This window comes from Diabrotica undecimpunctata, chromosome 7 (assembly GCF_040954645.1).
Source record: "Diabrotica undecimpunctata isolate CICGRU chromosome 7, icDiaUnde3, whole genome shotgun sequence".
Taxonomy (NCBI): domain Eukaryota; kingdom Metazoa; phylum Arthropoda; class Insecta; order Coleoptera; family Chrysomelidae; genus Diabrotica; species Diabrotica undecimpunctata.
This window is the reverse complement of record NC_092809.1, coordinates 106,604,200-106,631,241: the sequence shown is the minus strand read 5'-3', so window position 1 is coordinate 106,631,241 and position 27,042 is coordinate 106,604,200.

The following is a 27,042-nucleotide window of genomic DNA, read 5'->3' as shown; positions in this document are numbered from 1 at the left end:
ATATCCCCTAAGAAATACAAGATCTCTATTAGTTAATAATAATTTATAATTATTTTTTTACTGTAAACTTTTCAAGTGTTACACTTAGTTTATATTTTTCGGTTTCCAAAGTAATAAATTTTTTTTTAATTACTTTGTGTTGGTTTTTGATATTTATTGAAAATATGTTATTGCAAATGAATGTAATTAAGACGTTTAAAATATATTTAGCTGAATTTCACAGAAAACATGCAAAAAAATTGTTTTTATTTAGGGCAGACTCACAGACGACATGCCACTAAAAAATGATGATTAAAAAAAATTGTAATTAAAAATTAAAGTAAGATCTAAATATCGGCTGTAATTTTAATGACATATTCAATACAATAAGATAATTTATATTTTTCAGAGCACGTCACTGAAGTAACTAGGATAATATAAGAATACAATAAAGAGCAAAAGTTTGTCGACTGGGAGATACCACGGAATTAGGTTGTCATCCTATTCACGACCAGCAACCCATCACTCTCTGTCACTTTAGCTATTATGCCTCCTTCTGACAACGTTGCATGTATGTATTTACACAAGAAATCTCTGTTGACAAACATTTTTGTAACAGAAATTTCACGGTGGCCTCTCAGCATGTGGTTAGCCATTTCACACGAATAGTAAGTGACCCGAATGGGACAACATGAGTACTGCTGTGTTCCTAGAAACTTTATGTGGGTGTCCTTTCTCGTTCGTATACCTATCACAACAATGGCAAATTGTCGTAATAATTGCTTGTAATACCAGTGTTTGAATATCAGTTTATTTGACGGGTAGGTTCTTAAAGTCTTTTAAAAAATATGAATGGTTGAAGTGTGTTTCCTGGAATAATCAGAAAGTCGAGGAATAATAACTGATTATTTAAACAAACTTTCTAATTTCTACTGAAAAGATGGAACATAACAAACTGACAAGAATAAAATTCCTTTAAAATATTAATACAAATTAATTACATGATTTCTTGGAAAAGTAAAAATTGTTTATATACACATCACTGTTTGTATAGACATATCAAAGCATTTTTTAAAACTCAAAATTTTTGTAACACTGTAGTTGAATGTAGTGAAAATCACAACCATGAAAGTTTATCAAAAACATTATTAAACCGTTAAAAATTAAGTAATGGTCATTAAACTCATTAAACTCCGTGAACGTGACAACCAATAAAAAAAAAACAATTTTTATTCAAAAATGATCCGGTACAAGAATTTGTTGCTTTTTTTTTGTGTACCCAGCTTAATATTTGCAAGTAAATTAAAAGCAATTTATTATGTTGATGGAAGTTTTAAATACTGCACAAAATTTTTTACTCAACTATTTACAGTTCACGGACTCTAAAATGGACAGTATGTGGTATGAGCCGTTGGCATTCTTTTTGCTTTCAAATAAGTTAGCAAATTCATATGTGACGACATAGTACGAGATCCCACTGCGAGATCACTACGTTCATAACGTAGTTAATCAGAAAAGTAAAAGTAATAGGAATAACAGGTTGCAAGTCAAAAAGTGGCCGCAAATGGTTTCCGCAAAAAATTTCGTTCATTTACCGTAAAATGGGTTAACTTGAAATAGCGGTGTAACTTGAAACATTGTGAAGATCGGTGTCTATCAATACATAGCAACATTATAAATGAATCATTCTGAACTACGGTTGCAAATCCCCATCATATATAGAACTGTTTTATTGAGGTAAGGATAAGTTTGATGTTTATTTATAACTGTTTTTGTAAAAATATGGTCATAAAAATTTTGGATATACAACGATGTTCAAATTGAATGTTTCTTAACCCAACTTTTCAAAATACTAAAATGGCTAAATTATTGTCGTTTCAAACGAGAAACAGTGTTTCAAACAGTGTTTCACGTTACCCCACGTATACCGTAAACATCATTTCGGGATACAGGCCCATGTTCTTTTATTTTATTCAGGAGCCAGAATGGTCCAAAAACTAAAGCCAGGGGCTCGAACTCGAAATTATAGAAACTTTGCCAATTAAACACTTGAAAACGCTGTACATAAAATTAGATCACGAGCTTCTAGTATACGGAAAGCTTCTGAACACTGTGGAATTTCAGCTGCAACCTTAACCCTTAACTGGTCCGGCGTCATCTGACAGAGGATTCCATATTTTTAATTATATTTTATTGGAAATTGGCACTGCCTACAAGCAAGTCCTTCTATCTAATCCTTAAACTATTGGAGCTTGACAAGTGGGTGTATTTGCGACAAGTTTCTCTCAGTTCCTAAAAAGTTATCGCAACAATTAGGTCGAGAGTAGTTCCTCAGACGACGCCGGACTGTTGGTGTGACTTTTTTGTGTGTCGTGCATTTTTAGAAATTATGGCCGGGCCATCAAAACGAGTGCGTTTCGGAGATGACGATTATGAGACAACTCTTTTAAAGTGGTACAATGAGGAATGTGATAGTGACAGTGATGTAGACGATATTTCGGAAGACCATAACATTGAATCTGAACACGATACATGTTCGGAATTTTCTAATTCTGACGAGCTTGCAGATTGTAATGAATTAGCAGTAATTGATAGTGACAAAACCTATGTTTATGGTAAAAATCGACACAGGTGGTGTACGTCAGAAGTTATCCCCTCATCTAGAACAAGTAAACACAACATTGTCATAAAAGTGCCAATTCTAAAAACAAAGGCAAAAATGCTCGGCGAGGCTGCGATACCCTTGTCTGTTTGGAATATGTTGTTTAGTGATAACATTCTACAACATATTGAGCAGAATACAAACACAAAATTACAATCAATGCGTGAGAAATATTCTGCTAGTTCTATCCATCATCTTAGAGAAATGGATGTTATTGAGTTAAGAGCATTTTTGGGACTTGTTTACACTGCTATTTTCAACTCCAGTCACGAAAATATTTGCAACAGATGGAACTAAAAGAGAAATCTTCAAAGCAGTCATGAAAAAAAAAATATTTGCTGTTCTTTTACTTGCTATCCGATTCGAGAATCTTGAAGACAGGAAGGAACGCAAAAAAGATGATCCAAATGAAGCTATTTCATTTATATTCAATACTTTCATAGAAAATTATCAAAGTGTATACGGACTTGGTCAATCTGCCACAATTGATGAAATGCTTGTAAGTTTTCGAGATAAATGCCGGTTTAAAATGTACATGCCTAACAAACCGGCTAAATACGGACTCAAAATACAGTGTCTTACGGATGCACGTAATGGTTATTTATACAATGATTATATCTACAGCGGAAAAGACTCTGATGGATTTGGTATCAGTGACGAGCACAAAAAATTCCTAAAGCCTACACAGCTGCGTTGCGCTTAGCTGAAACTCTTTGGTAGCAACCGAAATATCTCAGCTGATAATTGGTACTCTTCTATTCAATTAGTGGATATTTTACGAATGAAAAACTTGACTTATGTGGACACACTGAAACAAAAATAAGGCTGAAATACCTCCATCTTTTTTGCCACACAGAAACAGACCTGAAGGGTGAACAATTTATGGATTTAGGGAAGAATGTACCTTAATTTCTCATGTAGGAACAGTGGGAAAGGCTACAGTACTTATATCTTCAATGTATAGTAGACGTTATAGTGATTCCTCTAGTGAAAAACCAGAAACTATTTCTAATTATAATGAGAATAAGGGAGGTGTAGATTTCCTATATGAGAAATACTCCAAAAGCACCTCAAGCCGCCGAACCCTAAGACAGCGCTTAACAATTTTTTTCCGCATATTGGACATTTCTATAGCAAATTCATATATTCTACATCAGTGTTACAAAAACAATCCAGTGATAACAGAAAAAAGTGTTGTTGCTTTGGAGTTGGCTACGCAGTTATTGCAAGATCACATGAAAAGACGAATGACAATGATGAACATTCCACGTCAATTACGTTTTAGAATTAGCCAGATACTTGGATTTCAAGAAGAACAAGAGGACAATCAGACTGATGTTCTTATTTTAGAAAAACGCAAGATTTGCAGTTTGTGTCCGAGTAGAAATCGCAGGATGACAAAATACCTGTGCTTGCGTTGCAAAAATCCTTTTTGTTTGGGATGTACAAAACCACTAAGTAAAAATTGCATATAAAATTGGTAAAGTTTGATTGATGCTGGAAACAAACATTTTTGATCGATTTTTATTTTACCTAGTTTTTTGTTTAGTGTGCAGTTTGAACATTTATTATCCTAGGAATACATTTTTTAAGTGTTTTTTATATAGTCTTTAGTTACTTTACAAAACTATGTACTTTTTCACAAATATTTGTATGGATCTCAGTTTTATTTAAATATTTTTTTCTTAACCCATATAATGCCCAAATCTAATACATTCACTTTTATATAAATATATCAGGGTATGTTTGTACCATTTTTTATCAATAAAAAAATTATTTTTGAGTGTTGTTTTGCTTTCTTGAAAACAGTAGTTTCGCAGACTACGCCGGACCAGTTACGCTACTGCTACAGTACCGGACCAGTTAAGGGTTAAGCACTAAACTAAGCGGGCCACATTATTCGAAGGTTGGGCGGTTTACAAACAATATGCTTGAAATAAAATGGGTTAGAGAATTTTTGTCGAGGCATAAAGCCACACTTTCATAGCGTTTTTGTCAGAATATTAAAAGAAGGAGAGCTGAGGTGGACAGAAAAATTACCTGTGGTTATTTTAAGCAATTAAAAGTTTCTCTTAAGGATGCTAGAACAAGTAAAATACCATCAGACTGGCTAAAATCAACATTCGTAACATTACCAAAATAATCCAATGCCTCACACTGCGATGACTATCGAATATTAAGCATGATGTCTCATGTCCTTAAAACTTTTCTCAGAATAATTCATATGGGAATTTACAAGAAGTGTGAGTTTTAGATGAGTGATACTCAATTCGGATTTCGAAATGGATTGGAAACACGAGAAGCTCTTTTTGCCTTAAATGTGTTAACACAACGATGCAGAGACATGAATGTAGATGTATATGCATGTTTTATTGATTACGGAAAAGCATTTGACTGCGTTAACCATTAAAAAATAATCAAAATTCTGAGAACAGCTGGAATTAATGAAAAAGACTTGCGAATTATCTCAGAACTATATTGGCATCAAACGACAACAATTAAAATAGAGTACACAACATTCAGCAAAGCATTAGACGAGGTTCAAGCTGGAATCAAGATTAACGGAACCAGCATAAACAACATCAGGTATGCTGATTATATCGTCTTAATAGCAAGCAACGCACAAGAACTACAAAATATAATAAATACGGTAGTTCGTCATAGCGAAATGTTCGGTTTACATCTAAATGTTGAAAATACTAAAATTCTAGTATTTTTAAAGATACCAACAAACGTACATTTGTATGCCAAGCGACAAATAATGAAACAAGTAACTTCCATAAAATATTTGGGAGCAAATATCAACAGCCAGTGTAACCCAAAAAAAGAAATCCTATCAAAAATCGAACAAGCGAGGAAAAGACTCATAAACATGAAAGCATTTTTTACAAGATCAGACCTTAGTCTAGAGCTCAGAATTCGAATGATCAGATGTTAAGTTTTCTCTGTTTTGCTGTATGGTTGTGAAAGTTGGATAACGGACTCTGAAATAGAAAAAAGAATAGATGACTTTGAAATGTATGTATACAGACGGATGCTGAGAATTTCATGGATACAAAAAGTTACCAATGATGAGGAACTTCGGAGCATGATTAAACAAAAAGAATTACTTAGCATATTTAGTCAATACAATACTTGGGTCATGTGTTGAGATGTGAAAGATATGAATTTCTCCAAATCATATTGGAAGGTAAAGTGCAGAGCAAAAGACCAGTTGAAAGACGCCAAAACTCCTGGCTGAAAGACCTGAGGAGATGATTTGACTACTCATCCACAGAAATCTTTTGTGCACCAGTTTCCAAAGCTGCAATTGTCACTTGGACCGCCAACCTTTGAAAGGAGATGGCGTAATAAGAAGAAGAAGGATGTTTCCGCAGACGCAGTTCTGAGCTATGATGAAACAAATATGACGGATGGCCCAGGTAAGACTAAAATAATTACAAGACATGGTTGCAAACATCCAGATCGAATTACAGATTATTCTAAAGCAAGTGTATCAGTCATGTTCTGTGGATCCGCATCATGAGTTTAGTTGCCAACTTATGTTTGTTACAAAGTGGAACATCGTGTCGTACAACTTTAATGGCTGGTTTAATGATACAATTAATTTATGCCTATCCAAAATGATACAAGTTATTACTAGCTCTGCACAAGTAGAGGTTAAGTTCATGAGAAAATCAGATTCAATTAGTAATAATGTTTTTCCTGAAATAGTCGTCATTTCTTTTATTAAACTGGAGCAAATTGTATGTTCCTTGACTCCATTATCAAGTAAGCGTGGATGTTATCGTTGTGCTATTGCAGCAGATTGTTAAATTGTATAAATGAAAATGAGTCTATTGTCTTGAGGTATCTACAGAAAGAGTAATTTTAATTTTTTTATTTTTTAAGGAGTTTATTTTTTGTAATAAAGAGTTAGAAATTACCGTAGAGTGTTTTTCATAGCCCTCGATATATTTAACCTACTCAATGAACTTCAAATGCAACTTTTAATGCAATTCGTGTTACAAGAAACCCCACGTATGTGTGTCTTAAATTATTTTCAGTTCTGAAGTCACCGTTACAAGACACCCCACATCGTGGGGTAACTTGAAACACCCAATAAAAAATTAAAATTATATAATAAAAATAAAAATATCAACTTATTTTATATTGGAATGTAATCTTTAGACACACTTTTGGAACCACAAGAATAAAAAAAATGAACATTCCAGATAAATATTTTAGTTTTTTTATTTTCTTTTTAGTTTATATGCATGTTTTTTATTATTTATTTATAAAAATTAAAGTTATTTTTTCTAATATGAAAATATATGATTGCCTGAAAAAAAGTTGTTACAATTTAGGGTTGCCATGTGTTAAAAACGGGAGGTATCAAAGATAAAGTAAAGTAAAAGGTTTGACATGACTGGCGCCAGTTGTGTCAGTTTCTTAAGCATGAGTCGATAGATACTGTTGATAATATACATATTATAATGTGTTAAACCAGTGCCGTTTTGTGTTAAATCTGCTTAATTTATTTTTGATACCTCTGATACAGCTGGCAACCCTAATTTGCAACCATTTTTTCTTATATTCCGGAAAACTTATGTCACCATTTAAAAAAAAATAGATTTAAAAAATAAATGAACGAAATAAAATTATTAAAAAATTACTTCAGACGTTGAAGCAAAAACGTCAAATAGAATTTAATTTCACAAAGGGACAGTAAATTGTAATGAAAATCATGAAATGACAATCCGACGCTAAAAGGTAAAATAATTCACGCGAAGAAGAAGAAATGACAATATTCTGGTGGTAATAAATACATTATAAATATAGGACACAGAGGAATAAAAAAGAATATAAACATGATATACAATAACATTGCTAATTAAGTAAATAGTCATTTATATTGTTTATCTTTATGTAAAAGAATAAAAAAATTCATTCATCCTGTTTGGCTTGCTGCTATTGAAATAAAACTCATTCAAACATAAATCCTGACAGCCCTCAGGTCGGATATCGTCTTAATAAAGTTATGAAATTCAGACAAGTAGTGTTAAATCTAGTAAAAGGGTAATAATTTTAGCTGCTACATCTACATAATTTAAAATTGTAGCCGGCTTAGCTTGGCGAACAAGGTATCGTGAAAAAGTTAAATAATTATTGACTAAGACAGGGATACTCGTTATTTTCTGTTTACGATGGGGCCGCCAACTGAGTTGGTACTGTGCTACAATTGATAACCTGTAGTGTTTACAGACACAGTGAGTTATAATATAGTACAGGTAAGAAAATAAAAGTGGTTAGCTATGGTCTTCGTATTCAATAAACACAATTTGCTGTTCTTTCTCTTAAGTCATATTCAATTTCATTATATACAAATTTATAAATAAAATAATATATCTATTATTGAGGAAGATTTTCCATTGAAAAATGCTTGAGATACAGGAGACTGACTTAAATTTTAATAATTCACATAGGTTAATGCGACTTTCTCATACCAATATAAATAATAAGTGATATGGTAATATATCAAATATAATAAATAATACAGTATGAAATATCAATATAAATATAAATAATATAGAATATATATCTCTCTTCTCGTTTCCCCATTACTGAGGATCGTGATTTCTTCCAATATTCCTAACAATTTTTCTCTATTGGTCTCTATCTTCAGCTGCTCTGAGAGCTTCGCAGAATGAGTTATTGTGGACAGCCTTTTTTTTATCTCGAGTTGGTTTAGAATGGACACGTTGGTCCTATGAGCTGTCCAAGGTATGCGCAGCACCACATCTCATCAATTTTTTTGGCGCTTGTGTCCGCCACATCTCCGAACTTCCGCTTCACAGTTACCATCGTTAGTTATACTGGACCCGAGATAGACAAAACTGTCCACTATCTGGTATTCCTGTAACATGTTAGTCAGTTAAATAGTGTGGAATCTGTTGACCACCAATATTTTTGTCTTAGCTTTATTGATTTTCAGACCATCTTTATTGCTTTCATACTCAACTCTATGCAGGAGATTAAATATTTCTTCCTCATTTGCTGCTATAAGTGTAGTGTCGTTAACAAATCTTAAATTGGAGATTTTCCTTCCAGCCAGTAACTCCACCGGCCTATCCATCTAAAGCCATTCTCATGACATGTTCACCATAAATGTTGAATAAGACAGGTGACAACACGCATCCTTGTCTAATACCTCTCTCGGTCTTGATTTGGTTTGGCCAGGTGTCACCAGGTGCATTGGTGTGCCCATATCTATTAAAATGTCTATTAAACAAAAAAAAATAATAATATAAAATTAATTGTCTCAGGTTCAGGATTTGTTCCCATCTACCTTTAGCCTTTACAAACCTTGCTTGTTCCTGAGGTATTTGGTAATTTAGATAGGTTTTTAATCTGTTTTTGATTATATGCAACAAAATTTTACTAGCATGTGTTATTAGTGACAGTGTGAGGAAGTTTCCACATCTGGTAGTAGTTTTTTTTGTGTAGCGGGAAATAAATTGAGGTACACCAATCAGATGGCTATTTTCCTGAATTCCAAACAGCAACACAGATAGAATGGATGATATCGATGGAAGGCAACCGCATATACGTATTTCTGACTATTGGTCGTCTTCAGTACGGTGCAGCCAAGTTAGAAAAGGAGCATATTAACTTGGGAAAGGACCACTACAGGAGCAATGCAACCAATTTGTGGCATTATATATATATATATATATATATATATATATATATATATATATATATATATATATTCAACTTCAGTCAACTGAACTAGTATTATGTATTTATTAGGATTTAAAGGTGTTGAATGCCGAGGACTTTAAATGAATTACATAGTTTAAAGTGGAAATTAAATACAAAAACAGACAACGTTTAATAATTCTAATTTATTGTTTTACACTGTAGTCAATCTACCAGTAATTTGTTTACTTGTGAACTAAAAGTGTGTTTACTTGACAAAAATTATTAAAATACATGTTCAAAGTGACCTCCACCTTTCATTGATACGACGAATCCAATTGTTAGTAATGCCATAGTTATAGTTAATTAAATCATATCGGATAGTTTCTGCAGCATCAAAAATTCGTTCCCGTAATTCAGCTTCTGTTTGGATTTCGTCTCGGTTATCATAAACTAACGATTTCAGATATCCCCAAAAATAAAAATCTAGTACATTGCATTCGAGGCTTCGTGGTAGCCACAGAATGGGTCCATTCCTACCAATGCAACGAGGATAAGTGGTATCAAGAAGATTTTTAACGGCTGTGGTAAAATGTGCTGGGCTTCATCGTGAAGAAACCACATTAGGCCCCTCCATTCATATGGTCTATTTCATATGGTCCTATCAAAATATTGTTAATTATTCCAGCCCATACATTTATGCTCCCCCAGGAGGCACCCTCAGCTGTTTTGGCCACAACCTCCTCTTCTTGCAGGTCTGTTAGAATTATCCTATTTTCCAGCATTGCTTTGATCCAGCTGAACAGTGGTAGATAACCCTTTTATTGCTTCTGCATCATGAGGAGAATTTGGTAGTGCAATATTAACCCAATCTCTACATTATTAATGGAGTGACTGATTTTCTGTGCTGTTTCTGTTATTTATGATTGATCTATTGATTTTCCTTCTTAGGCATGACATGATGGTTGTCATTGAGAGAAAGATCTCTTAATGGCCCTTACTAAATATGCCTATCAAGAATGTTTATTATTGCTTTCAAAAGAAACGATGTAACACTGATTGGCCTGTAGAATTTAGGTAGAGGTGTATGTGTCTTGTGGTTCTATTTTGTGTATGTATAACCCTTGCACTTATCCAAGTCTTTGGTATATAACCTGGGGCTATGCTAGCTCTTAAGATCTTTGTTAGGATGGCAATAAAATGTCCAATACTGTTTGTAGTAAGACAGAAAATATTGATGGAGCAAAGTGGTTTATGTATCACTATACATTCTCCGGTTTGATGTTTTTTAGACAGAATTCCAAGTCTTCCCCAATTTGATAAAATAATGGTTACGTTAGAATCCCCGTATATATTTTTAAAAATGGAAGAAGAATAGGATAAGCTTAGGTAAGAAGAGAAAGAGGTGAAGAAGAAGCATAGACAAGAAGAGCAAGGGAGCAAGAGCAAAGAGGAAGGGTTGTAGAAAAGTAGAGGTACAAATCATAAATGGTGTATTTCAAACTCACCTCTCACCACTCAAATTCTCAGAAAAATTTTAAATCAAGTTACTGGTAAAATAAATCTTACGAAACTGTCGTATATACCTTTTGTATATACCTTCTTCAGTTCTTAGCTAGCCTGTAGTGTGATTTTTATTTTAGACTCAGGAAAGTGCACCCTGAAAAGTTAGTCTAAGGTCTCCAACATTCTGTGTGTATTCACTTGACTTTTTTTGCAGTGAACTTTTACTTATCTGAAGATTTTTTGACAGAACTTTATGGAGACTTGACATTTCTGCAGTCTGTTGTTTCTCATCCCACAGAGCTTTGCGTTAATCGTCTAACTCATCTGATCTTTTAGTTAAATTAAATTTTCTCTCCAATTAAATAAATACTAGCAATATTCCATAAATTTTAATAAAGCTTCTTGTATATATTTTTACTTTTATGTTGTAGTAAAACATGCAAAAACTACGGTTAAGTCTCAGTTTCAACAAAATCGATACACGTCAATGCACAGATGCAAAGTTGTGAATAATTATGTGAGAATCAATTACAGCAGCGATTTATCATAGGTTTGTCTTCGAATATACACCCTCACACCCCTGCACGTCAACTACATCAATCATATCGCGATTTAATCATTCTCCCTATTTTGCATCTACTTCATTTGAAATTTTGTCACTTAGCATCATTAATTAGTGGGGATCGGCTTCTAAGGAGCTGTTTTCTGAATTATTGTTTTCTGAAGTTTCGCAGAAGCAGTGTAATATCTTCATCTATTAGGCGGAATCATTAAGTAAGACATCAGTTTCGAAGTAGTAACTTGAATTGTTGGAACTCTTGACTTAAAATTACACGTGAATATCTTAAGTATTCAGAATATAAACATCAAAATGGGGAAGGAAATTTAGAGTTTCTGGATTGCAGATGTGTAATTTTCGTGTATTTGCCTTAATAGAGTACGAAATACATTACTATACAAATTAACCGTTTATTGATATAACAATCAATACTTTTTGCAAATAGGTTAGGTTATATTTATGAATTACCTATGTAGTAATTATGAGTATATAATATACCTATGTAATAATTGAACAATAAAATTACATATTTATTTTACAAAAATATTGTCTTTTGTTTTATTAGAATTTGTAACAAAAAGATTTTAGTTTGGGATTGTATATTAGATAATGTGGTTTAGACGGCCTAAGAATACATATAATCACGATTTTCTTGCAAATAGTTTATAGTAGAATTAAGCACAGATGTTAGGAGATTCTGAAAGAAACAGCAACATTAACATCACAGGATCTTGCAAATTTTTGTGCTCTAGCCAATCCAGGGCTTTCCTAATAACTACTGCTTCTGCAGTGTAAATAGAGCAATGTGAAGGAAGTTTTATTTTAAATGATTTGTTTATGTTTATATTTAAGAATTGAAACTTGATTGTAACAAATTTGCATACAAGGATGCATATAAGTAATTACATACGAGGTCGTATATTAATTTCTGATTAAATCACAGTAGATAGGTTATGTTTACTGAAAGTTGCGTATTACTTATAATAAGGTTTTCATAAAATATAGCTGAAAGTGCTTTATTTTTAATACATCCAAACAGGATGTGATTAATATCACTCTGGGAAATATTATCACATAAGCACTTTCCTGATGCTATAATGTTTAATTTAGCCAGGTGAGCAGGAACAGCACCGTGACTAGTTTTTATTCTTGTGATAGTTGCTGCTGATCATTTGAATAGGTTATAATGGAATATGTGTGGTAATTCTGTTAGGGATGGTATCGTAGAATGAATCTAGTAATAATGATTATTTGATGTATTCGTCAATATTTTCCATCTGTTTTGTCAGTAAAATTTATTTTTTGATGATAAAATTTGATTAGATCTGTTACTGTATAAATATATTATTGTATACCAGAATGAGTAGAGTCCTTAACAAGCTCGTCTACTATTTCATAAGCTTTTATCCCAGTGTGACCTTTTGCCCAAACAAATGTTACATATTTGTTTCTCACTGTTTGTTTAATGTCACATATCAACTCACATGTCTTATAGTTTAACTAAGTATGATTAAGTTCGCTAGGAACTGACTTAGAGTCTGCGATGATCACATCATCTTGCAAATTTTCGTGCTCTAGCCAATCCAGAGCTTTCCTATTAGCTATTGCTTCTGCAGTGTAAATAGAACAATGTGAAGGAAGTTTTATTTTAAATGATTTGTTATTGGAATGAATGTACACTGTAGACCCCTAGAGCATCTTTAGGGGCATCTGAAATAAGCCAAGAAACGTTTTTTAAATGAAGAAATTGATTAACCTCGATAAAAACTCGAAGGTAATGGATGATAAAATTTTTTTGTGATTAACGTTTTAGACTTACTTCGTCAATTTTGGGCTATCCAACAATTGCAGAATGTCATACACATAAAAATAAACATGAAGTTGAACATAACACTACACTAAACAAGGACAAACAGATTAAAATTATTTAAAAGTCGAAGCTACATTCTGGTCGGCAACAGGAGAGAGAATGGCTCCCGGTATTAACGGAAATGTTTAGGTGATATGTGACATATGACAGCTTGGATGGGCAGTCACAATCATGTTGATGTGTTATTTATTTTAAGTGAATCTGAATATTTCGGAATAATAATATTTGGTTTTTTAAAAATCGTAATAACTTCTAATTTATAGAGTGGTATAACAAAATTTGTTGATAATGTAACCGGTAAATCATTGGTTTCCAGAAGGTCATGCGCTAGTGGTGGAAAATTTTTCATTTTCTGATAATTGTTTAATAATTTATACAGCATACTCGATAAGCCTCTTGTTCTGACCCTAAATTTTAATACATATTTAGTTGCAAATAAATTTCTACGATGGCTCCTTCCTAATGGTATTTCATTACTTTCAGCAAGTAACAGATGGCATGGTGTTGATTTGATAGCACCAGAGTTAATCTACTTTTAAACTGAATATGATCTATTTTTAGTAAATATGTACTCCTTGCTGATCCGTATAACATACATCCGTAATTCAAAATTGATCGTAATTAGGTCCTCTAAAGCATCAGTGCAACTTTTGGATCGGCACACCATCTCCTGCAAGTAACACATTTAAGGAGATTTGTTTTTTCCACATCTTTTTTTTACATATTGGCGTGTTTGGATCAGAGCAATTTAGTATTATACCAAAATATTTATACTCACAACAGGTATAATATATCCTAACAGGTTTAGACTACCAGGCGTACGTATTCTATCTCTTGTAAATATCATAATGTCAGTTTTTTTGGGTACAGTATTAGATTATGGTTTTTAGTCCAATTAAACCTGCGGTGCACGGATTGGGTCTGTCGGGCCCATTCAATTTTTCTAATTCTCTATTCGGTCAGCGAGTCTAAGTACGCTCCTGGCGGTCTAGATACCTTTCGACGGCATGGCCAGCTATAAACCCTCTGTTCCTAATGCGTATTGAAGCGATATTGTCAATGTTATATCTGTTTACGTTCTCTCAGACCCAACCCGTTCCTTAATGTAAGTATTTTTTTATGAAAGTACAAAACAAAATTTGCAGTGCATTGTTTTTAGAGCTTATCAAAACAATGTATTCTTCCAAGGGAGAGTAAGTAAGTAAGCAAGATGGTTATCATAACTCAGAGTCTGAATTCGATTTATCAGACATCGAACTAAACTTACAAGAATGTAACTTTATTACAATACCGAAGATAAAATGAAATGGAATAAGACATGCGGATCACGAAATGTTAGAACTAGACGAGAAAATATTATCACAGAACTTCCTGGAGTTATTCGTGAAGCGAAAAGTTGCACAACTAAAAAGGAATGCTGAAAACTGTTTTTTAATGACAAAATTATAAAACATATTGTGGAATGTACTAATGTATATATCGAGCTTGTGTCCGTGAGATATAAAGACAGTTCCGATGCGAGGCTAACAAATATATGTGAACTAAAAGCTCTGATTATTGGCCTGCTTTACTTAGCTGGAGTTTACCATGGAGGTAGAGCTTTAATTTTTGAGTTTTGGGAAAAAAATGGTACGAGCATTGACATATTTCCGGCAACGATGGCTCTTCGCAGATTTAGATTTCTTATGAAGTGCTTACGCCTAGATGATATTCGTACAAGGGACGAACGGAAACAAGTAGACAAACTTGCAGCAGAGTCGTATTCGAGGATGTAGTTAAAAATCTTCAAAAATATTATACCTTTGGCCAATATGTCACTATCGATGAGATGATTTTAGGCTTAAGAGGTTGCTATAGTTTTAGAATATACCTTCCAAACAAACCGGACCGATACGGTCTGAAGGTATATTCGTTGATAGATTCTCGCATTTTCTATACTTATCAGTTAGAAATCTATGCCGGTTCATAACCACCAGGTCCATATTCTATCAGTTCTGCAGCCTACGATGTGGTTGAGCGACTTTGCAAACCAATCTCCAAATCCAATCGGAATTTCACAACGGACAATTGGTTTACATCTATTGAAGTCGCACAAAACTTACTGACAAATCATAGTCTCAGAATTGTAGGCACCCTAGGGAAAAACAAAAGGCATATCCCAACCGAATTTTTATTGAACAATAGACTGCCAAAATCAACTATGTTTGGATTTACCAAAGATATGACGATATTGTCCTATATACCAAAACCAAAAAAACATGTTCTTTTTTAAATCCTACACCATGATGACCAAATCGATCCGACAACGGGTGACGAAAGTAAACCTGAAGTAATAACGTTCTATAAACTCTACGAAAGGTGGTGTGGACACGGTTGATCAACTTCGAGGTTCCTATACTGTCGCAAAAAATACAAAACGTTGGCCCATAGTGATCTTTTATGGATTGCTTGATGTTGATCTCGTGATATAGAGAACTAACAAACTGGATCTAAAAACAAGCAAAAGAAGAAGATTTTTTTTAAAAGAACTAGGTCTTTAGTTAGTAATGGACAATATGAAAGAAAGAGCACAATTTCCTCATCTGTCACGAGATATAAAAGAGCTTGCTGCTAAACTCAGTGGTGTTGGACCAGTACAAGCACCTGCGGAATTGCAAAATAAAAGGGGGCGATGTGCTTTTGTAGAGATCGTAAAACTCGATACATGTGTCACTATTGTAAAAAACTTATTTGCTTGGAACATACCGTACCTATTTGTATAAGCATTAATAAAATGACTGAATAAGTTATATACAAGGTGTTTTTTAAACATCGGTCATATTTAGTACGTAATTTCTTTTATACTTTTAGTTTTAGTATTATAATAGAAGTTCATTTTCTTTTAATGTACGTAAGTTGTCTTTAGTAGTAGTTCTAATATATTCAACACAAACTTGTTGTTACAAAATTAAACACAAAAAATTCTTAGTTTAATTTTTGGGCTTATCAAACCCAACCCGTTCTTACGTGTATTAAAGTATCACCCGTGTACCGAAGGGTTATTCAGTAGTTTTTCGATGTGTTCCAGAACCCTCAAACAATTGTAATATGAATCACGGAAGGAATAAATACATTATGCTATCGGTATACTGGATACATTTTATGGAATCGGCTAAAATGCGGTATATACTTGCCAAAAATATGTTGAAGTGAATCGGGAGTAGAAAGGGCCTCACTTCACCCCACTTGGACATTAGACGCATGACATACATCAGAAGTATATCAGACGCATATCAGATGTGTAGCAAACGTATATCAGACGCATATCGGACGTATATCAGATGTATACCAGACGTATACTTGATGAAAGAAGAGGGAATGATGAATGTGGACGGGACTTGTGACGTCAGAGGTCAAAGTGGGGTGAAGTGAGGTTCGTTCTACTATCGGGCTTAATACAGACTTCTGTGGTGATCCTGAGTGAGTTATTCTTGGACCATGTTACTGATTCCTATGGTCTCTTATATATAAAGATCGGTTGCTAAAAATATTTACTATATTAGCGGATAAGTTTGTGGACAACCCTAGTTCGCATAAGTTTGAATGCATTACTATTAAATTAACACAGTCGTAAGCGCCGTTAAGATCTAGAAAAAAACATGCCAAATATTTGTTTTTAGAAAAATTGAGTTGTATATCTGTTGTTAGGTGACTTATTGCATTTAGTGTACCAAGACCGAATAGAAATCCATACTGAGTACTTGGTAAAAGATTATAGTGTTCGACTGTCTTAAAAATTAATTTTTAAGCTTTTGTTAATCAAGGCAATAGAGAAATGGATATATAAAACGATGGGAAAGTTTTACCTTTGTTAGGTTTAATTTAATTTAATTTTATTAAATGATTTTTAGCCTTATCGGGAAGATGGTTAAGTATCGAAGTGATATAATTTTTCCTGAGTACAGTAAATTTTAATATATCTGCATCCAGTTCTTGTATGTTTATAGGATTTTCTAGTGTGAATTTACTAGAATTGCATAATGCTACGTGTTTTAATTGGTCTTGAACGTATGGTGGAGCGAACTTGTCAAGTAATGCTTCTATTAGCTATTGGAATTGGTGGTGGTTTGAAATGATCATTTTTGTTAGCAATTTTATTAACAAATGTCCTTTATTGAGTGGTGAATTTAGATAATATTTAAGATTTGAGATAATATTCATCATTATCATTCTGACTTTACAACCCTGCGTCGGTCCTAACCTCCTCAAGAATTTCCTCCCTATCCATCGTCTTCCTCCTCCAAGCACTTATTCCCATATTTCGCATTGAGGTTCCTTGATAACATCATACTAATTTTATTTGAGTTAATATTATGTTCTCGAAAAGCTTACTTTCGACAAGATATTAAATTTTTACATTCGTCGTCCCACCATACAGGAAGACCGAATTTTGGTTGAAATGATTTTTGAGTAATCATAGTGGTATCTGCAGCTTCGCTAATTGTTTTTATTAAGTTATTAAACATTTCCAAAGATGTACCATCTGTAGAATGAATGTCATGAAGGCATTTTTCTAAGTAATTTTCAAATATAGATCAATCTGCTGAAGACTCTTTCAATTTTGTGAAGGTATGAATTGTGATTGGAGAATATTTCAAATTAATGGTGATTCGGAGAGGGCTGTTGATTGGATCTAGTGAGTCATTTAGAGGATTCCAGGTAGTAAAGCCTGTTAAATGAGGAGATACTAATGTTAAGTCTATCATTGAAGGACGCTCGTTTGGTCTAGATATTTTGGTAGTTTAAGTTTAACAGCCCAGTTCGTTCATCTAACGTATACTGCACAGTGGGGAACTCGAAAACCCCAAGTGTTTTTATTTATTTTTGTTTAGTAATAAATGTTTTTTATTATTTTTTTTAATGTATGTTAATTTAAAAAAAAAACATTTCTCATTAGGTTTGATAAACATGAAAAAACATAAACTAGTGCTTGTTATTACACTTTTTTAAAAATATAGAGATATGATTGGCACAATGATACGGTTTGGCACAATGAACAAGCAGATCTTGTTTTTAGATCCTTTTTACAAGGACAAAAGCAGCATCTAACCTTTTTAGGCAAACTAACATCAAAATGATTCCTTTAAGTTACATTACCTTCTAAATTTCGCTAATTTTTAGACGTAGGGTTGTTCGTTAATTGGTGTAGTCTTTCCCTTAATTGCTGTTCAATTATTGCAGTTCTAAAGTGATTTTAGAAATGTTTTTCTTTTTCGTTTTTGGTAATTTTTCCATTAGTGATTTGCAAGTGAAAATAGAACCGTAGCATTTATTACGTTGGCATTCAACATATTGCAAAACATTCTGAGAGGCCAGCGTCTGGTTTGTTTCATTGTAGGAATGTACAAGGTTTGATTTTCCGGTCATAGTATTATGTGATTAATCAGCAGGATGAAAAGGTAATAAAAGTAGTACCACCTTATTTTCCTTTGAAGTGTACGAAACTAGGGTTTTATTGCGTATTATGTCGAAAGCAAATTTTTTCTGTGTAAACTTCGGAGGTATTTCTCTTTTATTTTTTCGCAACGTTCCAAGGATTCCTATCAGAGACTGTTCCATCCTTTGTTGTTCACTTAGAGGTATTGACGTGAACCATAATTGTTACATTACGGTGAGTACCGTGTATTGGTTCAGAAAGTTTTCTAACATAATATCTAGGAACTGACTCATTATTCTCAACATCAACTTTTCCAATGAATGGGATGACATTCAGCATATAAAATGTCTTCGAATCATTCATCATCATTATCAGATTTGCTGACCATGTAACGCTGTTTATCAATTTCTACAGTTCTCATAGGACGTGTAGCATAACTTGCAATTATTTATAAAAATGTCCCATATTTGGCGAATATGGGTAAATTTGTCAACCAATTTTCTAGCATTTCTGTATGTTTTGTCTTCAAACCTTAAGCAAAGAGCTAAAAACTGAAATCTTTGTTGGAGCAAGGTTGCCCGAAATAATCCATTGGCATATTTTTTGACCAAAGCTCATCTAAATTACAATTTGTGATTCGTAATGCACTAGAGAGATACAGCAAACCAATAAATTCTTCTGCTTCCATGGTGTGGGTTATTTTTTTGTTACTCTGGGGCAAGCCGCTCTGTCACTTCCTAAGAACTTCTTGATTTGTATGCAGCACAATAATGTCTACAATCTCTTGAGAAAGTAGACAATTTGATGATGCAACAGGGCTACTAACATTTCTTGCTTCATTTTTTGTACCTGGCAAATGTAAAACGATGTTGTTCCTTGTTGGACATCCTTGTCATACTGGTGCCTGTGTGGTCCAACGATGACCATTTTTTATCAATATACTGGCGATATTTCTTTGTGGGGTATTGTGGGGTACACTTCGTTGTCCAATCATTCTACAAATCGTTGTCATTGTCAGACTAATGTTCAGGAACATAGTCTTTGTATTTGAGTCTCCAAAAACATCTTCGATGGTCTTAGGTTCATCTTCATTCGCCCAGGTTTTTTAGCTTCCCACTCTAATTCTTTTGTTGTCAGTAAACGCTGATATTTTTCTTAGAATCTTCCATACTAGCAGATAAGAAAAAATCACTCCAAAATTTTAACACCCTTTAAATGCACACTGAGGTCCGAAGTACCCACAGCTCCACTACATCGTCACAGCAAACCATACAAATTTAGGTGGCGCAGAGACCCTTTGAACGTAGTCGGCTCATAACTGAATTTACGTACAAGGGATTGTCAAAAAACGCAGACATGCGCAAGTTACACTGAACGATTCATGGGCCTGGTTTTTTCGGACCCCACAATGCAGTTTCAGGGTTAAATATCAATTTCATTTTGTCTTTAAAATAAACGAGTTGACAGGCGGATGGTAATACTTTATCTTGCCACCATATATTAATACCTTTGGCGTCAGTTTGACTAAAATCTTACCAGCAAGCTATTTCTAGTATTCTGTCTGTTAGTTTCCGCTGAGTCTCTGGTAATATCATCCAGTAGAGTTAACAATAGTCACAGTTCATATTTTTTGACAAACTGCGGATATGACTAAAAAAATCAAATAGTTGATGGTTGTATTTTGGGTTTTAGATCATTCGGCACTTTTCATAAAGAATAACTTTTTTTCATAAAACTAAAAATAAAAAACTCTCCCATATGGTGCAGACTTTATTGGACACTTTGTATATTAATAAACCAAATAAACAGTTGTATGATATGTTAAAACGATATTTTATTACCATAATGGTATTTTTATTTAAATTATAGTTATTTAAAACCTTAACTAACTACCATGGATCATTTTTTAGTGTTTAAATTTAGCAGTTAACGTACGCTACTCCAATTTTTCAAAACGAACATAAAATAAATATTATATTCTATAAACCAATGTGGCTTTCCTTTACAAATACCTTTTTACCAGAAAGGAATACTATCAATTGAGTTGAACAATAAATATAAAGCCCACTCTTAAATCTCAATTCTGTTGGTATAACGACTGCATTGACATTTTAAATATTTTATGGCTTATTTTGGAGCAAATGGTTGAACCGTAGGGGTCACTTCCTTCCTACTGGGGGCCTCTCCCTGGGCATTCTACGAAGAATTCGACATTCAGTAGATGTTCCTTCGTGTCACTGCTTTGTTTATGATACCTGCTAATGTACAGGGCGTGTTAGAAATAAATCACAAGATGCAAAATCTAGAACTGTCTGGTTTTCCTACCTGCCCGTGATAATTTGTAACGTTGTCAGTAAAAGTGTAAAGATTGGTTACACAAAACTAAAAATGGGAAGGTTTTGTTTTCGGATTAATCAGTTTGTTAGACTAAATAAAATATGTTTGTGTATAGTGGAAACATTATTTTTTTTTATTTCAAATTACATGTCTCGGCTGCTGTGGCCATTGACAAGAGGAACTGTATTACAGAAAACAATAAATTAAGTTACATTGTTTCAATCAATTTCAATACAGATAAAAAACTAGCGGATTATTACAAAATTGAAATATAGATAGATGATACAATTACAACAGGTGATATAATTTACAGTTTTTAGGGAACTCTATCACATTGGACATACTGTTTTTAGATTTTAAAATATCACATAAACTTCCGTGGATACCATGTTTGATCCGTGCTGCTGCGTACTGGTTACATTCCACAAGTATATGGTGTACACTTAGACGGGAGTTGCAATATTGGCAGTTTGGAGGTTCTTCGGGAACCATCAGATATCCGTGGGTTAGCCGGGTGTGCCCAATTCTAAGCCTTCTAATGATGGTCTTCGATTTTCTTTCCGTAGTAAAAATTCTAGGTCCTAAAATGTTTGGTTGGATGGACTTTAGTTGGGTAGTGCACCTGTTCCATTGATTTTGCCACAATGAGGTAGATAACTTTTTAATTTCAATTATTATATCTTGAAACATTTGGACTTTTTTTATCTGTAAGGTCAGAGCGACGTGCTTCATTTGTTGCGTGGTCAACATTCTTATTTCCTTTAATACCAACATGTGAAGGATTCCATGTCATCGAAACCGAAGTGTTTGATTTAGCAAGTGCTGTACATCTTTCGTGGATCTCATTAACTAAAGGATTTGATGTGTAGATTTTTCTAAACGAATTTATGAATGATAATGAATCTATGCAGATTGCTAAGTTTTTGGTACCCTGCATTGGAACCTCTAGAAGTCTAGAGCTTTAAGTATAGCGTAGAGTTCTGCTGTGAACATATTGGTCATCTTAGGCAGTCTATACATTGCTAGTCTGTTATTTGTGGAAGTAACAGCACATCCGACACTTTCTTCGTCTTTAGATGCATCTGTGAATATCATGTTATCAAACTTGCCTCTAAATATGTCGTTAAAAGTTTGTTTCATGAGTATCGTGGAGGTTTCCATGTTCTTATAATATATCTGCACAAATTTACGTTAAAGTCAGGTAATATTTTTAGCCAAGGTGGAGTATTGGGCTGAATAATGGGGGTGGTAAGATTTAGGTCAATATTTTCTAAGAGTGGCAATACGAACTATAGTGATCAATTGGCAGTAGCTCTACTGTAGTAACCTTAGCAAAATAGGAGTTTAGTAGACGTTCACACGTAGAGGGGGTTTACACGATTCGACATATATGCTTTCTGTAGGGCTAGATCTGAAGGCTCCAAGGCATATTCTTAATGAAGTGTTTTAAATTGTATCTAGTGATTTTAAATAAGTTTTAGGGGCAGATATATAATATGATTAACTAACTTAGATCTTATTAGGGCTCTGTATAAACTTAATAGGACTTCTTCTTCGGCTCCTTATTGTCGATTGGCTAGTGATTTCAAGAGATTTATATTTTTTGAAGCACTGGCTTTAGTTTTTTCTATATGTCTCTTCCATGTTAATTTTTTGTCGAAGATTACCCCTAAAAATTTGTGATTTTCAACTACTTGTAGTGCATGCTCTTTTAATTTTATGAGTGGAAGAGTTTGTTTATATTTTTTGCTAAAGTTAATCACTTTAGACTTTGTAGGCGAGAAGCTGAAAACAATTTTGTGAGACCAGTGGGAGATGTTATCAATATTATTTTGCAAAAGAGTGCTAGTGGAGCTTGTTACTTTACCCGAACAGTAAATAACTAGATCATCCGCATAGATAATATGTTTGACAGGGGGTTGTACTAAGAAACTAGGGTAGTTAAGAAGCAGTAAAAATAAGGTTGTGCTGAGGACTGATCCTTGAGGTACTCCTGTCTCCAGGATATATGAGGGAGACATTTTACCATTTGCAGAGACTTTGAAACTTCTGTTAGTTAAAAAATTCTCAACAAATAGATATATGTGGAAACATTATTAAATTTAATAAAATAATAAATTACTGAAAAGTTCTAAATACAAGATAGTCTGGATTCTGTGCAAAAATTAAAAAAATACAAACGAAAAAATTACGATAAATTCAATACCTTATTCATCAAAGGAGCAAGAGAAAAAATATTGGAAGAATTGATGAAAATGTCTAAAAAGTAGCTAATATAACAGCGGAAGTGGAAAAAGTCATCGAACAAAGCAAAAAAACAGGAACCTGAGCAAGTACCATCACACTTGCTTAATCTCATAAATGACAAGAATGTCTAAAAGCTTACATCTATAATTATATTTACGAAACTGAAATACTTCTACAAAAATAGTTAGAGTCTACATTAACCGTTCATTTAAACTAATTTCTATACGAAAATACTTGCCCAATACAGTTCCAGGAGTTTTTCATTAGAGATGACTCAGCAATAAATTAAATCAACTTGATTCTATTATAACAACAGAATTTACCGACAGCATTGCCAATGAAGCCGCTGACCGCATATCTCGTTCCAAAAAATTTTTGATTAGAGGAGTCATAAAGTAAAAAAAGATCATGATAAGAATAAAATTAATTTAGCACGAGAAGTCTCTGGATCTCAAGAAAGTCCTGTTACAATAAGTTCTGAACAACACACTCGAAAAATTCTTTGTCACAAAAATAAACTTTTGGAAAGTAAATCTACTACAATTTATTCTGTTATTGATGACAAGATACCTATGGAAAAACTTTGGTTAAGGGAACTTCATACTGAGCGTGAAAATAATGGAGAAAATGACCTTACGATCAAATATGTGAATGGCTGTCCAAAGATAATGAAATTTCCCATTCATATTTCCCTTGCATCAAGATTTACGGATTGGTGTCTTATATATACAAATCTAACTCTCTTGCGTCCAAATTCAATGAATTTATAAGTACTGTTAAAACCAACTTTTAAAACCTTATTTTACTCTCTTAACCCATTGTTCTGTTTGTCGTTTGTTGGGTGTGTCTTCGTTCTGGGTGTTTTGCTGTCCTGTTTTAGGCTTTGCCTCTTCAGAACGTGGTTTGTTTTTCTATGTTTAGTTTTTGGCACTGGCGTGTTCTTCTAGTGGATCCCTGGTGTTTGTGCTTGTGATGCGCCTGGTCGTCGGAGGAGCGCCTGGACAATCAGGGGTGAAAGGCGATGGTAAAACGGTTATTTTCAGAATTTTTTGATCTAAAAAATTTTGGGTTTGGGTTTTCTTCTGAATACATTGCCGATGGATGAGCAGGTAGTTTTCAGAATGCTTTGGGCTCTGAGGTTTTGGCCCCGGATGGTGCTGATTGTATAACTCCTGCTCAGAGAGGGAAGCCTCTCATTGATAAGCTGAATGTTCGACAGGTGATGTATAAGGGCAGAAGCGTAATCGTGTCGCTTGTAGTTTACTCTACGCAGGATTCTCCTCTCCGACGCAAGCAATCTTTGTGTGTAGTGGCCCGGCAACATAGTATAGATATTGGATCTATACTCGATGACTGGACTGATATAGGTTTTATATGTATGAATGAGTGATCGTGTACGTGTTCTTCCGAATTTACCACAAAGAGCGTTAAGTAGTCCGAGTCTGCTTCTGGCCTTGTTACAGGCTATGTCCAGATCGGCCTTCCAGTTCAGTGTTTGAGTAAACACCACACCGAGGTACTTGATCCGGTCACGGAGTACTCTCTTAACATAAACATGGCTTATTTATTCTATTCTTTTATCCCAGATGCTATTGTAAACATTGGTAATTTTACTATATTTCGTAGAGACAGAGGTACTCGTTCTCGTCGAGAGGGACGAGTATGCATCTATTTAGGAAATGAAATTACCAATATTTTTTCCATCAGTAATAAAACAATAGACGTACCAGGTATATAAATTACTCGCTTACTTATTACCAATAACTCTTGGTCAAACAATCTTTGCTAAAGTTAAGAACAGGATTTGAAAAATATATTATTGCAAGTGGTAATACTAAAAACAATTTAATGGTACATTCACATTCGCACTACTTTATCTTCTTAAGTCTCCATACCATTACTTAAAAAATCTGACGGGTCTTTATATTCTTTGAAAAACGAATCTTCGGAATGTTTATCGTTATTTTTTTTACATATGAACCTAATATGATGATGATATGAATGATACCATTTCTCGTGCCCACGTTTCCCTAAAACTCTTGATAATATTTCTGTCACACCGGATAAAATTAAACATCATTTATGAAAACTACGTTTTATAATTTATCACCTGGATTAGACGGACTAACCTCCTTTTTCCTCAAACTATGTGCAGAATCTGTAGGGATTCCTGTATTTCTCATAATAAATGCTTCTTTTAATCAAGGTTCTCTCCCCTCGTCCTGGAAATTGGCTTCGGTTACTTCTATATTCATAAGAAGGGACATAAACTTGATTGCAATAATTATCGTCCAATAAGCCTGGTTTCTATTCTCGGCAAGGTCATGAAATCTATTACATCGGAAGCTATGTCTGAGCTTCTCCTTCAAGAAAATGTCATCCCTTACCAATAGCATTGCTTAATAAAAAGTCTTTGTTCCTGCACATGGCGGGAGCTTTTGGGATGCCTAAATAGAATTAACTGTGTTTTTTTGGAATTAAAGTCACTTTCCATTTGTTGCACCACTTAACTAATTACTATTTAAATGGGAATAAGCCACATTTAAAGGTTAAAGTACGTTTATTGACGTTTCAATTTCCAATTTACTAATGTTTGTATTTTGAGAACGATTTCCGAAGTGGAAATTGAAACGTCAATAAACGCACTTTCACCTTTAATTGTGGCTTATTCCCATTTAAATAGTAATTACTTTAAAATGCCACAAGAAAATAGCTTCAGAACCACTCAACTATATGGTCGAGCTGTGCTTAAGCTCTGTTGAATACAGAACGACCTCCTTCGCCTGGCCGAGGAGGTCCCACAAGACAAGGATATTTGTTTAAAAACAAGCCATTTATCACTTATGGTTCTTCGGCAATTGTATACCAATTTTAAGCTTCGATATCTCGGCAACCAATAAACCGATTGCATTTTTTTAGGAAGCATCTTTTAAAGTTCTATAAGTGTACAAATTTTAAAATTAATATGTATAAAACTAGTAAAGTGAAGCCAAAAAGTTGGTTATACATTTTAAAAACCTCCCAGACTCTCCTAGTTTTTCAAAGTGCCTTTGAAAGCTTGAGCCTTTTATTGTATGCAAACAACTTTGACTGTTTAAAAAGCTTATTTTGAGCCCAGCATAATTTTGAAAATTTTCATTTTTTTTTGCATACTTTGGATTGCAAAATTATTACGCAATAACTATTAAATTCAGTCCTAACGAAAGTTAGCAAACTTTTCAGGCGTATTAGGGTTAAGGGAGGAGAGATGGACCAGGAGGATAGTCGGTCCGCTAGGTATACCTGATCAAGCTTGGCAACAGGGCTAGTCTATCCTACTCTGTTGTATCATTATCACTTAACGTTAATTGCTTAAGAGACGCCAGCTGTAACGCATCGGTGCGTACTTGTAGGAGTGTTATTTACAATAATTGAAACTGCCACGTATGATAATTTTATTTGAGTTTGTTAAATTTAATTTTTTGTAAAAACAGTTGAGTTTGACCGATTATTTGTTAGTTTATTATTGAACTATATTTAAAATGTGTATTATGGAGTAAGAACTACTGCTATAGTCTGCTTATTTTTAACAATACTGTCCTAATATTTGAGGATAGATGGACCACTTACGAGGAGGAGAGTTTCACAAGTATGTTTTGTTTTAGGATTATGTCCAACAAATTTATTCGCAAACAAAATACACATAAGAGAGCTAACTGGACCTCTTAGATAGCTAAGTGATGCAGTAGATGCTGTAAAGAATGGTGATATGGGTATTAATGAAGCCGCCAAAGCATTTGGAATAT